General features: G+C 42.4%; 1 protein-coding gene across 1 annotated transcript in view; it reads left to right on the plus strand.

Moving 5' to 3' along the window:
* Positions 1 to 300: 300 nt before the first annotated feature.
* The window catches only part of LRRC8D (leucine rich repeat containing 8 VRAC subunit D), a 147,404-nt gene continuing 132,721 nt past the window's right edge, over positions 301 to 14,983 (plus strand). Inside the window, exon 1 of the mRNA XM_060202026.1 lies at positions 301 to 732. The gene's annotated coding sequence lies outside the window, so the exon portion shown is untranslated. The remainder of the gene's footprint in view (positions 733 to 14,983) is intronic.

Raw genomic sequence — 14,983 nt, forward strand, 5'->3', positions numbered from 1 at the left:
ATTGCATTTCTCTCCAACTATCAATATCAGAGTTTTAGTCTACAGGAAAGTTGCAGAAAGGGCGAAGGTCCCTGACCTGCCTTGTTCCCCTTAGTGACACAGACTGCCTGGCACCGCGCCCAGCCAAAGGTAGGTGCTTGATAAGCGTTTGAGAGGCAGTGATCCACCGCCGTCACTGTTTCCTCCCTCCATGCACCTGCCCGGTGTCCAGTATCTCCTGCCATCAGAACCCGGACACCTAACTGGCCATGCAGTTGTCCTGTGGTCACCCTACTAGGCTGCGGAAGAGCGGGGACCCTCCTCCGGCAGGGGAGCCAGGGGGAAAGCGCTCGCAATCACATGAGGCCCGGGCCCGCCCCATTGGCTGCGGCCGAGCCAGTCGCGGCGCTCGCCGGCAGCGGTTGGTCCCGGAGCTGCAGCGCCTGCACGGGCCCGGAGTCCATGTTACGCTTTGTCTAATTCCCCTCGTTACAGAGTCATGTGCTGCTGCTCTCGTCGCCGCCGCTGCCGCTGCCGCTGCCGCTGCCGCCGCCCGTGGTGCCCCGGCTCCTCCGCCGCGCTTCGAGGTGGCAGCCGCGGGCGGGGCCACGGGAGCAGGGTCCAGGGCGCAGCGCGCCTTCGCCTCCCGGGCGCGTCTCCGAGCTGCCGCCGCCCGCCGCAGGTGATGCCGCCGCCTTCCGTCTCCGCATAAGCCTCAGCTCGGCGGCCAAGCGGCCCCGGCTGCCCCGCAAGGTTGGTGCGCGCGTCGCCGGGGCCGGGACCCGGGCCGGGGCCGCGCAGGTGGGAGTCGCGCTGGAGGGGGTGCGCGCAACCCCGGCGGCTGCATCTGACCCCGCGGGGTTTCGAGCGGGCCGGGGCGGGGGCGTGGGGCGCGGGCTCGCTGGCGGCGGGGTCCGGAATGTAGTTCCGCTTTCTGCAATTCGAGAGGCGGGAGCCTGAACGACAGGGGCTGGGCCCAGAGAGGGGCGCTTGCACCCTACCTTCCTCCTGCCCGCCCTCTTGCGCTCCCTTTTTTGACTCCTTCCGCACAATCGGAAAGGCGGGGAGACCGCATCACCGCTGCTCTGATGTCTCCCAGAGGTGGGTGTTCGTTGTCTGGCCTTTTTGGCTCAGTGCCCAGAAGGTGAGCCCTTTAACTTCTCCAGAAACGCCTCCCCTCACCTCCTTCCCGCGCCGGGTGGGCTGGGCGGGGAAGTGAGGCTGTGTCCCGCCCCCCATGAGGGGGCGGGAGCAGGGGGCCCGCAGGTGCACCCAGCCCGCGGCGGGCTGTCTCCGGGTTGGGTACCGGTATAATCCGCTTCCAGCTTGTTTGAAGCGTGGGCACTTGGGAGCGAGAGACTTCTGCTCGAATCCTGACCTAGGGCTTGGAAAGGAGGAGGACTGGGGGTGATTGCCCAGAGAACCATCACCTCCACTTATGAGAGGGCATTCTTCTTCCTGTATCTCTTTATTTGGGACACCTCTTGCGGCTAGACATGCAGTTTTTTTATTTCTTAAAAAGCCAGCCACAGTGAAGAAGATCCGTTACAAGTCGTGGGGAGAAGAGGTAGGTCCCGCGTTGGGGAGGAAGGGGTGGGGTGTACTGTCCAGCAGACTTAGAGTTGGGGTGCGTGCGGCAGAAGGTGGGAGGGATCCATTCACATAGGAAATAGTCTTTCTTGAGATGAGTGAGAGGTATGCAGAGATAAGAAGTAAGTATTGGGGAATCCTACCAGGTTGTGGGGAAACCAGCTTGAGTCACTTAGGCTCATACATTGCGCATTCTGCTTTGCACATTTGACTTTGAAAAAAATAGTTCTTGTTGAGCAAGAAAGCAAGGAGCATATATTTTGAAAGAGGAGCAGGAGGAGAGAACTGGCTTCTGGAAACTTTTCTTAACAGCTTTAAAAATAAAATTCCTTACCGGCAGCGCTTATTGAGCACCTATTATGTGTTTCCCTGCAGACCTAGGAAAAAGTGATCAGGAAGGGAATTCCCGTCTGCACTATTAGTGAAGGCTGTTTACCTCACAAACAACCGAAGAGCAGTTGCAAGTTCCAAGAATGACAGTGATTCAGACCTTCCTTGCCAAGCTGCTGGTACCTCTGTTTCTGACAGGCCTGTAGAGAGAGTTCTGCACCGTGACCAGTAAATGGGGTCTTCGGACAGCATTTATTTTCAGGCTCATAAACACTAACTAAACACCTACTGTGTGAGCGAGAGCGAGAACAGGGTAGTTCTCTTCTCCTGAGTTTGACTACAAGCCTACTGAAATGCAAAAGACAATGAAGATCCTGAGATTAAAATTAGGTAATGAAAATAAGAATCTGGGAAAGGTGATTTAGAATGTTTGGTCTTTGTGGGTATTTAGGGAACCACCTATACAATGATTAGGTAATCCTTGGAGCTGGGGGGAAAATCCAAAAATCTGGAATTGACATAGTTAATTTATATATTATAACATTATATCTTAGTTTTGTCTAATTTTTATTGAGGGTATGATCATTGTTGATTACAACTTAACAGATCAGTAAGTTGGAGAGGGAACTGTCCTTAGATGACCCTGCTCACCAGTCTCTTCCATTACCATGTTGACTAGTGCATGATGCAACAGTTAAACTATTGAGACACATTCTTAATCTTTTTCTGTTTTTTCGGAATTCAAGAAACTTGCTCAAAACTTGACCTTTAAAAATTAATATTATAGAGCTCATTTTGATGAGACATAATTCATCAAAAGGTAAATTTGATGTTTTTCTTGTTCAGATAGCTACATTATTTTGGAAGGTGTATTTTGTAAATTAGACATGGTCCAATTTCATTATTGTAGGTAAATTGGCATTAGCTTGCCAAAGAAGCTCTTTTTTGTCAAAAGCTGTATGCTCAGGATCACACACATTCTTGAAATGGTAGTCATTAAGCAATTTTACATATTTATAGTGTAAGCAGGCGTTTGACATTCTAAGTAATGCAGTCAATATTTATTGAGTACCAGTGGTAACTAAGCAGAAACCAGGGTGTATGTTATGACACCTTAACAAGGAAGGAGAGTATTTATGCACTAATAGAGGGTAGATAGACCAGCTACCTGTGAAGATGTGTCCAGAAGTAAATAATTCCAGTTTTCTAGCAAGTCAAAGAGTGATGAAACAGAAGGGAGTTTGGCTCCAGATACAAGTGTTGTGTGTTGGAGGAGGAAGAAGCATGTGCTGGGGACATCTTGGCATGTGTTCTATAGTCAAATATAATAAATTGGTTTTCTTGGTTGGGCCAAAAACATTATTAATAAAGACAGTTAGAGAGAATTAAGTTCCTCAACACCTTAACCACAAGTCAGTGTTGTTAATAATTGACCTCAAGAAGAGTAGTTCTTACCAGGAGGTTATGTGGGCTCCCAGCAAGGACTTGGCAATGTCTGGAAGTACTTTGGTTGTTGTAGTAGGGGTGGGGGGTAGTGGAGAGGTACCACTACTATCTAGTGGAAAAGACCAAGGATTCTGCTTAACATTCTATAACATACAGCCCTCTGCAGGAAAGGACTTTCTTGTCCCAATATCAGCAGTGCCAAGATTCAGAAGCCCAGTTCTATGTAATAGGTGAATGTGAAAGCCTCTGTGAAGCCAAGTTATATGCCTTCTCAGAATAGGCCTTGAAGGAAGTGGTTCTGGACATGTGGAAAAAGGCACTGATGTTAGGAAACCCATTTAGGTAACTTCTGTTGTGCCTGGCCTGAAGTGATTAGCATCTAAACAAATTCTAACCAGAAGAAAGGGACAATTTTGAGAAATCATGGCACGTGAACTAGTTAGGTAATATACTAGTGGGCCTTTGGGGAGTCTAAGAATCATAAATGGGGATCATAAATTTCAGGGAGACCCTGATATAACTTCTTTAATAAATCTTTTTTTTTCTTAGTACATCTAAGACCACAGTCTGATCCTGATTCTATTTACTTGTTTATTTGCTTATTTATTTATTACCAGGGCACTGCTTAGCTCTGGTTTATGGTGATACTGGGAATTGAACTCAGAGCTCAGCCTCAGGCTTCATGAAGTTGCTTGCATAATCATTATGCTGTCTCCTCAGACCTTAGTAGATTCTTATACTTGACAGGCACCCTCTGTTTAAACACCCTCAGAAAGGACTGCCTGTACTTAGGAAGATACACTTTAATATCTTTGCAGTATGCGTATGAAGATTATTTGAGCTGACGACTGCTTCCTTGAAATGTTGTTCTCTTGATTCTATTCCTCTGAAACTACCCACTTCCTCAGGAAAGTGCTTTGAATGCACAAAGACAGTCAGTATGTTGTCTCTCTCCCTCCAGTGAACTTTTCTCAGCATAAAATAGTCCCAGACATTTTCATAGCCCTGACAGAACATGATTTCTAGATATCATCTCTGTTTTTTTTTTTATCTCTCATAGGAACTGAGGCTGGGATTGAATATGGCAGTTGATGTGATCAGCAACAGTAGAACAGCTATTTTCTGGGACCCATGAAACTGCAGAATGACTGTCTTAAAAAAAAAGGGGGGCGCGGGTGGTAGCCCACTGGGTTAAGCGCACATGGCACGAAGCACAAGGATCTACGTAAGGATTCTGGTTCGAGCCCCTGGCTCCCCACCTGTGTGTGGAGGGGTCGCTTCACAAGTGGTGAAGCAGGTCTGTACTACCCTATTTATTTTGGTCTACTCTTCAGGCCTTTCAAAATCCTGATTCTGCCTTTCTTTTTCTATCTTTTTTTTGCCTCCAGGGTTATTTGCTAGGGCTTAATGCCTGCACTATGAATCCACTACTCCTGGATTCCCTTTTTGTTGCCCTTGCTGTTTGTCGTTATTATAGTTGTTTCTGCCGTTGTTGGATAGGACATAGAGAAATCGAGAGAGGGTGGGAAGACAGAGGGGGAGAGAAACATAGACACCTGCAGACCTGATTCACTGCTTGTGAATCGACCCCCCTGCAGGTGGGGAGCTGGGGGCTTGAACCGGGATCCTTAAGCCTGTCCTTGGGCTTTGCGCCATGTGTGCTTAACCTGCTGCTGCGCTACTGCCCAGCCTGTGCCTTTCTTTTTGTTTTCTTGTTTTTTTAAATATTTGTTTATTCTCTTTTTGTTGCCCTTGTTTTTTATTGTTGTGGTTATTATTGTTGTTGTTATTGATATTGTCGTTGTTGGATAGGACAGAGAGAAGTGGAGAGAGGAGGGGAAGATGGGGAGAGAAGGACAGACACTGCAAACCTGCTTCACCTCTGGTGAAGCAACTCCCCTGCAGGTGAGGAGCCGGGGGCTCTAACTAGGATCCTTACGCTGGTCCTTGCACTTGGTGTCATCTGCATTTAACCCGCTGCGCTACCACCCAACTCCCCCTGCTTTTCTTTTTGTAGTGTTAAATTAAACTTCATGAGTGGTGAAGCAGTGCTTCAAGTGTCTTTCTGTCTCTTTTATTTTCTATCTCCTCCTCACCTCTCAATTTATATCTATCCAATAGTATATGTATATATATATATTTTTAAAAAGATGTGCTTATTACATTTGAGACCGAGTTTCACATGAGATAAAGAGTGGGAGGGAAGCCAGAGCATCACTCTGTTACATGTGGTACTGGAGATTGAACCAGGAACTTTAGCCATGTAAGCCCAATGCTCTGCCAGTTGAACCATCTCCCCAGCAGTGATTCTGCCTTTTAATTGTCTAAGAGAGAAGTGGAAGATGGCTTTCTCATCTAGAAGACAAGGCAGTCAATTATTTCATGCTGTGTGGAACCCAGTGATTTGCTATTTCTATTCTTACTTGAAAGCTGGTGTGCCTAGTGATTGAGGTAAGTTCCATGAGTTTCAGGGCCTGTATTCATGACCTAGCCACACTGCATTGAGCTCTTCCTAATGTTTCCATCTGAGGTGCCCTTTCAAAAACTGAGTCTGTTGCATGCTTCTGAAATCTGTACTCCATCCTCTGGGGGTCTTTCTAATTCTGTTTAGACATCTGGAAGAGAATTTCTAATGATCTGTGTAAATCTGAAGCTTGCCAGATTAGAATTGTTTTTGCAATTTTGTAAAGAGGTGAACAGGCTAACTGGTACTAGTAAGAACTATGTATGAACTTGTTTTGAATTCCAGCTAAGTTTTTTCCTTTTCTTTTTGGTAGTATGCCCCCAAATATTTAATTAGTGACAGTTTTTACATTTAGGGAAAGAGAGAGGGTTGAAACTTAGAGATAAGTCTTTTTCCCAGAACTGGGCTTTAACTTGCCATTAGTGTAATTTCATACTTATCAAATTTCATGGGTCCTCACTGAGAAGACATTAGGAAATTACTATTCTCAAATGTCTTTTGAAACAGATCAGAACTCTTAAGTAACTTAGTGCCAATTTTACCAAATATTCTAGTTCTATCCAACAAATCAGCTTTAAATGAATTACTTACAGCAGTGATGAGTGTTAGCATAAAATTTGAGATCTCATAGCCTAGATGTGCATGACTGTTTGTTATGAATGTCCATTGTGACCCCTGTCCCCATCCTTTGATAGTATGTTTGTACAGGTGGCTCAGTCTCGTAGATATCTGTATGGGATAATTGTCTATATCCCCTGGAGATGAGGTCTATACCTATGAGAAGAAGGGATATTTTAGGAATTTATGGGATTTCTTTAGGGGGGAACAAAAAAGAAAGCTGTTAGATGTAATCTTTTTTAATACTTTATTTTAAATCAGAGAGAGAGAGACTGATAACAGAGGAAGATACAGAGATAAAGACCAGAGCACTACTCAACTCTGGCTTATGGTGGTGCTAGGGACTGAATCTGGGACTTTGGAGCCTCTTCCCAGCCTGATATTATTTTTATCCTTTTGTACTTTCAGACGGCTGTCAGACTTGAAGATACTTTGGAATTAAGGATGCAGTAATAATTTTGAGTGAAATAGAGTTTTCTATATGGGAAGAGTAGAAACAAGTTTTCTTAGATGTGAAAATTGAGGCACAGGAAGGTGATATGTATAGCTGTAGTTTTCAGATGTGACAGAGCTGGTATTAAAATATTAATCTGCTTTCAAGACCACAAGTAAAGGCTAAAGGTAAAGATTTCTCCTCTGCTTGGAGGTGTGTAAACAGTAGGGTCCCTGAGGTCTTATTTACATAATTGATCCAAGAGAAGGAACACACAGTGGAGTCTCTAGGTTTACACGTGACAGTAAGCTCTTCTCAGTTGTGAAGTATGTAACCAGTGGGGATTTACTCCAAGGAAACTATACTAAGATACTTTAGTCATCAGAAGACTTGTAGTTGAGTTTCTCTGCAGGCAAATATGAGGTCATGTAACTATGGGATTGCTATAGGATGGTGTTACGGTTTTACAACCCAGGAAAGGACTTTGAAAATATTTCCACAGTATTGTCTCAATTTGCTGTTGGCCATTGAAAAGAGCAGGAAATGCTAAATTTCATCAAAGATATTTTGAAAACAAGATAGAAAAACACAGTCCTAGCTGAGTTTCCACTATGCTTGTTTGAAACCTGGGAGCCTGAGTTTAGGATAGACACCAGAACTGGAATGACTACTGTGATAATACCTGGGAAATGGAGATATTCCTACTAGAATGGACTCTTCATAAGGACAAGGACCTTGCACATCTATTTTTATTTTGATTAAAAAAAAATTCGGTTTTCTAGTATCTAGAAAGAAGATAACTGGGAAGAGATATTATTGAAGTCTTTGAAACCCCTAGGATAGGGAAAAAGGAAATGCAGATTGTTTATTGAATCCAGAAATCGAGTGTGATATTTTAATGATATTTCAGCTTCTTTGTTTCTGTGTTCCAAACTTCTGCCAGTGTGATGAAGGCAGACATGTGTCTATCATGTCTTTCATCAATTTCCTAGAGGTGTCTATCATGTCTTTCATCAGGTTCCTAGAGGCCCACACATGCTGGTCCTCCATTTGCATTTGTTGTCTGGAGGAATGTATAAAGAGATATACTTAAAAGCTTTATAAGGCCTACATTCATCATGAATGCAAAATTAAAAGTATGGTATCAGTTTTTCTTAATTTTGGTTGACAGCATAATTAGTCTGGGGAATATTTTAAAGTTTCATAAACTTAGGCTTTCTCATACTTGTGAAATTAGACTCTCTGGGAATAGTTTTTTTTTTTTTTTGAGAAAGAGTTCTGCCCAGCACCAAGTTATTTTGCTGTGGAGACAAATGAGAACCTTCAGTCTTCATGAGGCACTGCAGCTGGCTGGCAAGATGGCCCACTCATGGCCTTACCTGGGCAGTCATGTAGTTCATGATGATGGATGTATCAGTAAGTAAAAAAGTAAGATGAATAAAGCCAATACAGTAAGCTTTTCTGTTTTGAGTTTTAAATATATGCAATTCAAAGGATCTTTCCTTTTTGTCAGTTTTGTCTTTTCCTCTCAATTAAAAAAATAGCTTATTTTATTTATTTCACAAGAGATAAGTAGACATATCGAGAGTAGCACTATGGGATATTTAGTAATGGGGGTTGTACTCAGGAACTCATACATGTTAGTTCAGAGCTTTTGCCCCTGTGCCTCTTCTCAGACTGCACCTTTCTATTTTGAGATGTTTATTTTTCTTTCTTTTTATGAAAGGATGTTGATTGCTTTTGGGTTTCATTTTGGCCACTTAAAACCTGGTGGCTTTTTGACAGTCTTTTTTTTTGAAGTTATAACAGATTATGGTATCAGAAGTCTGAACTTCTACTGCTCTGAGGTTTTCAAACTGTCTCTTTCTTCCTCTTGACACCTGCTTCTGGGGAAGACTCACAGATGTTCAATTCTGTTGCAAACATTTATTTTCTTAAAACCCTTTTTACTTTTGTCCTCTGTTTGCTGGTAATAGGAGCATTGCCAGAGAAGTGATCATTTTCCCAGAAACCCATAACTCCCACTACTAAGATTCAAGCAGCAATGAATTCAACAAGACAGGGAGAAGAAAGGAGCTGGGACACAGCCCTTCTCTCAAGATTGCTGACCACCAGCAAGCTGCCTCTGCAGATGTCACACAGTGGAAACAGGACAGATTCATATCATCACATTGGGTATAAAATGCCATCAATCAAAAGTTTTTTCACTGGTTATTCTCAACCTGCTTCTAAAAAGTGTTTGAAAATTAAAATATTTTTGGAAAATGATCCCCATAATGCTTGTAATGACTCATCATATAAACTTGAGAAGCCTCTTTATTTCAGAATGAACCATTTTTTTTTAATTGGAGGGAGTAGTGGTTTATAGTCAACAGTAAAATACACTACTCTGTACATGTGTAACATTTCTCAGTTTTCCACATAACAATTCAACCCCCTCTAGGTCCTCTTACATCATGTTACTTTGATGTAATACATCAAACCCAGTCCAAGTTCTGCTTTGTGTTTTCTTATTTTTCAATTTCTTATTATTATTAGTGATTAAATAATGGTTGACAAGAATATGGGATAAAAGGGGTACAATTCTACCACCAGAGTGCCATAATCCCATCCTCTCCATTGGAAAGTTTCCTATTCTTTATCCTTCTGGGAATATGGACCAGAGGTCTCTATGGGGTGCAGCAGGTGGCAGGTCTGGCTTCTGTAATTGCTTCTCTGCTGGACATGGACATTGAAGGTTGATCCATATTGCCCAGCCTGTTTCTATCTTTCCCTAGAGTGGTAGGGTTCTGGGAGGTGGGGTCCCAGGACTCATTGTTGAAGTCGTCTGTCCAGGGAAGTCAGGTTAGTGTCATGGTAGTATTTTTCAACTTCTTATGAGTGAGACCATCCATATTCATCCTTCTCTTTCTGACTTACCTCACTTGACACCATCCCTTCAAGCTCCATCCAAGAGGAGGTGAAGAAAGTGAAATCACCATTTTTAATAGCTGTGTACTAGTCCATTGTATATATATAAACTACAACTTTCTGAGCCACTCATCTATCGGTTGGACTTAGCTGGTCATAAAGTAGTTGGACAGTTTATAGAAAAATACCCAAAGTTAATAATAGCTACTAGTTATTAGATACTTACTGATTATTTAAACCTATGCCCTGACATTTACAAACATTCTTATATAATCTTCAGTGTTGATCTAAAGGGAGGTTATTCCCACTTTATAGATGTGATAACTGAAGCTTTAAAAGTTACATGATTTAGGGTTGGGACACAGCATATAGGTTATGCAAAAGCTTTCATGCCTGAGGTGCTGAGGTCCCAGGTTCAATTCCTAGCACCACAATAAGCATAAACTGAGCAGTGCAGTGGTCTTTCTGTTTTTATCTTTCTCATTAAAATGAAATGGATAAAAATACTTTAAACATTAAGTAATGGGGGAGGGGCAGGTGGTGGTGCACCTGGTTAAAGTGCACTTATTGCCATGCACAAGGACTCAGGTTAGAGCCCCACCTACAGGGTGGACTTTTCATGAACCATGAAGCATGTCTGTGGGTGTCTTTCTCTCTCTCTCTCTGCCTCACCCCTCCCTCAATTTCTCTTCTGTCCTATCAAATAAAATAGAAAGAGAAAAAAATGTCCTCCAGGAGTAGTGGATTTGTAATGTTGGTATGGAGCCACAGCTATAAGCCTAGTGGCAATAAAAAATATATAAGTAATAGTTAATTGATTTGCAAAAGTATATATCAGACAGGAGTAGTGGAGATAGAATTTGAAAGTAGTCTTGTTTATTTAAACATTTTCTACTATTATACTCATTTCTTTTAGATTTCTTTGTACTATTTTTTTTTATAATACCTCTTGACATTTCTGTTAAAAAGAAAAGCAGTGGGAGTCGGGTGGTAGCACAGCGGGTTAAGCGCACTTGCGCAAAGTGCAAGGACCAGCGGAAGGATCCCGGTTAGAGCCCTCGGCTCCCTACCTGCAGGGGCTCCCCACCTGCAGGGGCGTCGCTTCATGGGCGGTGAAGCAGGTTTGCAGGTGTCTTTCTCTCCCCCCTCTCTGTCTTCCCCGCCTCTCTCCATTTCTCGCTGTCCTATCTAACAACGACGACATCAATAACAATAACTACAACAACAATAAAAAGACAACAAGGGCAACAAAAAGCAAAATAAATAAAAACACCTTTAAAAAAACAGTAACAACAAACAAACAAAAAGCAACTAGGTTTTAAAGTGTTAAGGGAGTTTACAGCTTTCCTTATTTATGGATTAGATCTGAAATGTGGGAGCACAGTTTTGCTGAGTAGAGCTATGGTGACATTCGTTCTTTGGTCTTCCATGCTAGTTTTCTAGAGAAAGAAAAAGAAAAATGCTGCCAGAAGCAGTGGAGCTGTGTTAGCATTGACCTTCAGTGATAACCCCAGTGGAGAAAAGAGAGAAGAAAGACGATCAGTGTACTGGCAGAAGCACTTGAGTGAAAGTTTGTCCTAGAATTGAGAGGATAATTTAAAATCACTTAGTTACTTTAGTGCTTTCTCTACTACTATTTTCCTTTATTATAAATACTGGTGATAGACTATCATTTACAACAATACACTTTAAGCACCCCCCCCAATAAATCTTAGTCTGTAATAAGTACCATACATCAATATATTTGTAAAATGGCAGCCAATATTTGCTGAGGTTATATCAGTGTGTCTGCTAAATAAATATAACAACAGTAAACAACAGTTGGCTAGCAAAATAATTTTCCTGTACAGTGTGCCTGCTTTGTCATGCACTCAACCCTGGCTTGAGCCTGTCCACCACCATGCTGGGGGAAACTTCAGTGCTCTGGTATTTTTCCCTGTACTCTCTCTTTATCTCTGTGTATTTTTTTGTCTGAAAAAAAAAATTGCTGGGAATTGTGAAGCCCCAGTGGCCACAAAAGATAAAATATATGAAATAAAAATAATAGATTTAAAATACATAATCCATAAACAATAATTGAAACAGTTTTATCCAGATCTCTTAAGTAAAGAATACTTTATTCATACATCTGTGTCATATTTATTATCAGCTTTATTTATAATTGTATTATACCTGAGTATAATATTTCAGTGCAGTGAATAGTTTTATTTATTTTTTTATATTTATTTATTTTACTTTTTGTTGCCCTTGTTTTTTTATTGTTGTAGTTATTATTGCTGTTGTTGTCATTGTTGTTGGATAGGACAGGGAGAAATGGAGAGAGGAAGGGAAGACAGAGGGGGAGAGAAAGATAGACACCTGCAGACCTGCTTCACCGCTTGTGAAGCGACTCCCCTGCAGGTGGGGAGCCGGGGGCTTGAACCGGAATCCTTATGGGTCCTTGTGCTTTGTGCCATGTGCACTTACCCCATTGCGCTACCGCCCGACTCCCAATAGTTTTATTTTTATATAAGCATTAGCCAATAGTAGTGCAAATTATGAGGTGTTCTGCAATGTTACGTAGCGTATACTAATATACCTTCCTCCCAGAACTCACGTGCAGAAGGACAGATAGTACAGATAGTACTGTCCTCTTAGTTCTTAGGGTTTTTTTTTTTTTTTTCCTTTTATGGAATGTCTCCTTTTTGCTAAATTTTCTTTCTTATAAATCATTTGTACCTGGAAATTTCTGTACCAAGTAGAAACTTTATGACTACACCTGCAGCTTCTGTAGAAGAAGAAAAAGGAGAAAGGGAATGAGTTAGAACTGGATACTGGCTATATATAGATTGAGGATGGGGGGTGGTGGTTCTCAGGCAAATACCAAGCTCTCCTTAAAGTAGATCTCACAGTGACTTATGAAAGCTTGGTACTCAGCTCCACAGTAAGGAGTGGGGGTGGGGTGGTGATGGTGGTGGCTGCAGTGACCCTGGACTGAACTAGAAAACATCAGTCCTATCTGAAGGGGTTCTGCTTAGCAGATCTATTTAGCAGCCAATTCCTGCCATATGGGAATGTGGGCCAGGCTTGCCAGATCTTCTGATTTTTCACTGTAAGCCAGAAACCTGAATTATTATATAAAACTCTCATGATTTAAAAAGATTGGCAAACTCAACATTTTAAATAAGAACTTCCTGCAGACCAAACAAAATGGCTTTGTGGGCTAGATTTAGCCTAGGAGTTAGACCCTGAGAGATAGAGAGAACTTTAGAGGTCAGAAGTAGAGGCTTCAAATTTGAACACAAACACAGTACACTTAAAAAAAAAAAAAATCAGGGAGTCGGGCTGTAGCACAGCGGGTTAAGCGCAGGTGGCGCAAAGCACAAGGACCGGCATAAGGATCCCCGTTGGAACCCCGGCTCCCCACCTGCAGGGGAGTTGCTTCACAGGCGGTGAAGCAGGTCTGCAGGTGTCTATCTTTCTCTCCTCCTCTCTGTCTTACCCTCCTCTCTCCGTTTCTCTCTGTCCTATCCAACAATGACGACAACAACAATAATAACTACAACAATAAAACAACAAGGGCAACAACAAGGGCAACAAAAGGGAATAAATAAATAAAATAAAATATTTAAAAAAATCAGCGTAAGTTGAAACAAATCAAAATTTGATGTCATTGTTTTATTCTTCCCAATAAACAAACAGGCCAAAGCAAGCCAAGAGCCACATACTTGTTAAGGTAACCATTTCTGCCTTTAAATGCGGTATATTTTGTGGGCCAGGGAAGTGACTCAGTGAGTAAGCCACATTCCTTATGGAGGTGAGGACCAGGTTTGATCACTGGCACCACATGTGATAGAGTGGAGCTCTGATATTGCTCATAAAATAAATAATTCTCATTAACAAAGGGAGAACCAGGGGGTTTCTCTGGCATGTGTCACGACGGTCATAACCTGGAATCTCAGTGCATGCAAGTTCTACACTGTTAGTGAGCTACCATCTCTCACGCTGTTAATACTTTTTTTTAAAAAAAGTGTTCTGTATGTTCTCTTGGAATGTATGCATTTGATAGGTTATCCTGCTGGAGGAAGACTATATTCAAGGATAAATATACCAAGTTTGGGAATTGAAGCAGTTCTGAGATAGAATTGTGGAGGTGGGGACAAGTAGGCCCAGGGGTGGAGAAAGAGGGTATAAACCTCATTCAGAATTGAAGAAGGTTCTACTCCAGAATCTAAGAGAAGACAAAGATTTACTTCTATGTTAAAATTGATTTGGTGCAAATAGGGAAGACAACAAGAAGAAAAGAGATGTTCTTACATGAGGAAGGGAATTGTGACCCAGTGAATATTTAGAAATAGTGTAGGATCTGTGTTGTTATTTTGCCATTCTTGATGTGTGTCCAGAAGCTGTGTTGTGACTTCTGCAAAAGGAGAATTGAAGTAAAGAGGAAGGAGAAGGGCTGATATCATAAAAGAATGTAGAGTAAGGAACAAAAAAGTAGATTATAGAACAGCTGGTATCAAAAAGTAAACAACTGGAAAATGTTTGCACTGTAAAAAGGTATAAACTATAAATGTATGTTTAAGCACAAGTCAACATTGTTCTCCCCAAATCATGAAACATTGGTTGGGGTGGGGTTGGAGGTATGGGTAGAGATGGTTATACATTGCATCTCTCAATTCCTACATCACCCTGAAAGTCAGCTTGCTTTGCTTGTGAAAGGCTGGTGTGCTCAGTGCCACGGTCCCTTCCTGTATTAATTAGTGTCAGTCAGCATGGCTGACTGACCCCTGCAAGCGTCAACCCGGCTTTGACCTAGCACGTTATGATTGGGCCCTCCTCAATTGCTATCGAACAGGCCATGGCTGGTGCGCTGCTATGTTCCATCGCTGGGGAGCCAGAGACGACCCGAATTGCCCCTGCGGATACAGACAGACTATGACCCACATAGTCAATGACTGCCACCTCTCCAGATTCAAAGGAGGTCTCGAAACTTTACATCAGGCTCAACCTGATGCTGTTGACTGGCTATGGAAGAAGGGCAAACGCTAGAAGAAGAAGAAGCATGGCTGTATCTGCCTGCTTGGAGAATAAGGCTATGCAAGTTTTAGTCCCTGTGGTAGGCTGGATATCCCTGCGTAGAACAGGACCTCTGACCAATGACCATGCTTGAAGCCTGTCTAGTTTTATTCTCTTTTGAGGAAAATCCTTCAACCCTTTCAGGTTTATGTGTT

The sequence above is a fragment of the Erinaceus europaeus genome, chromosome 11 (genome assembly GCF_950295315.1).
Source record: "Erinaceus europaeus chromosome 11, mEriEur2.1, whole genome shotgun sequence".
Classification (NCBI taxonomy): Eukaryota; Metazoa; Chordata; class Mammalia; order Eulipotyphla; family Erinaceidae; genus Erinaceus; species Erinaceus europaeus.